Here is a 2,046-nt window from a genome sequence, read left to right as displayed (position 1 = left end):
TTTTTCTCATGTTTCATTCTGTATTCCCCCCGCTTGCCATATTTATCCATGCTTTCCCAGTCTGTCATGTCATGTCTGTCATGTCTGCGTCCCTCTCTCTCCCTTGTGCACATTCATGTTCCTTCGCTCCCTCTCGTCTGCCTTTCGTCCACTCCTGTGTCATGTTCCTCAGTTTCTTGTTTTATTGGGAAAGTCTTGTGATTCCATGTACGGTGTGCTTCCCCTGTGGCATCATGTTAATTTGTGTCACCTGTGTTCCCTGAGTGTTCTCACTTCCCTCGTTGTCCTTTTTTTTATTGCGTCCAAGAGTCTGAATTTGGGTCCTATCCTGCCTGCTCTACACACAGTTCATGACATAACTGTCATGGTCCTGGGTCGCTGACCCAGCATTTTCCTCTCGTCGGTTTGTCTGTGTCCTAAGTCCTAATGTTGGCTTATAAATGCCTAGACGGTCCTCCATACCTTTCTGATGTACTTCAGTCTTATATTCCCTCGCGAGCCCTTAGATCAGCCGACCATCTGCTTTTGGTTGTCCCAAAACCTAGGCTGAAACTTAAAAGAGAATGAGCTTTTTCAATTGTGGCTCTCAAACTTTGGAATACGGTGCCTTTAAATATTAGACAGGTATTTTCACTTCCTATTTTTAAGTTAAATAGCTTTTGGACTGGTGTGAGTTGATATGCTTTTTATGCTTTTATGTGAGTTTTTTAATGTGAATGGTTTTATCTTTTGTTTTGTTTTTTCTTGTTTTGTTTTTGTACAGCACTTTGGTCAAACTTTCTGGTTTTTTTTTTTTATTTGCTATATAAATAACTTGGATTTGGATTGCAGCCACTGAAGGTGTGGAAGTAGAGAAATGACAGGATGACCCCAACCTCAGCAACAAGCCCACTCTCAGCCCCGACTAAGTGTGTTTGCTCCTGGAACTCTGTCTTCATTCCACCTATTTTACATACAAGGGTCAGTACTACAGGCAAAAACATGGGTGTGCCATGGGTTCCCCGGTTGTTGTCTGCTCTGGCCCATGGAAAACAATTCGCCATGGCTGCTGGTGTCTCTAACTTTACATATCTCAAGCTGAGAATTATGACAACCCTCAAGCAAACTCAGGGAAGCAAATTAGATTCTAATGAAAAAATGAGTCGTTTATTTGTGGCTGATGAAACACGCAAAACAAAGGGCAAAAGGAAACTAAGACTAAACTAACAATAAACTAAACTGGGCAAAACTAAACACTAAAGGCTGAACACTCAACAGTGAGAAACATAGAACATGAGAACATGAGCACTGTGAGTTCTTTTTTGCTGAGAGAAGTTCAGGAGACAGTCCATCAGTTCACTGTATTTTAGTGTCAGGCAGTTAAAGATTCTGGTTGTGCAGCTGTGGACTTCTCTTTGTCAGGCTGTCTGCACACAGAGAAGTTTAGCACAATTCATAATTCAAAGTATAAATTAGACACATGGAAACAGGAAATAATTGTGATTGGCAGTTAATTGGAAAATGCCGTGGTTTAGACTTAGCACTCCCTGATTTTGTTCTCCACAAGCAGGAAAATTCATATGAAAGAGGTAAACGTGGGATTCAGCAGGTGGGGGAACCCTAAAAGCAGTTTTATTGGCTCACAATAATTTCTATTGAGAGCACCAGTAGATGTTCTTAATGTACAGGCTGTGATCTGCTGCTCTTTGTGGAAATATACATCTGAATTCAAACAGATGTGAGCAGATGTTTCATGAGTTGTCCTGGTCGATTTCCATTCTCTACACCAGGGGTCCCCATCCCAGTCCACGAGGGCTGGTGTCCCTGCACGTTTTAGATCTCACCCTGGGTCAACACACCTGAATCACATGATTAGTTCATTACCAGGCCTCTGGAGACCTTCAAGACGGTTATTTATCCATTTAAATCAACTGTTATGGATCAAGGGCACATCTAAAACCTGCAGGGACACCAGCCCTCGTGGACTGGGATTGGGGAACCCTGCTCTACACTGACAGTAGCTGTAACCCTGCAGGGCTCTAGACTAACTTTTTGCCATGGGCGTAC

Source organism: Haplochromis burtoni, unplaced genomic scaffold, assembly GCF_018398535.1.
Source record: "Haplochromis burtoni strain Fernald_Lab_line unplaced genomic scaffold, NCSU_Asbu1 Contig_366, whole genome shotgun sequence".
Classification (NCBI taxonomy): Eukaryota; Metazoa; Chordata; class Actinopteri; order Cichliformes; family Cichlidae; genus Haplochromis; species Haplochromis burtoni.
The sequence above is the reverse complement of the archived record's forward strand: the minus strand, read 5'-3'. Positions refer to the sequence as shown.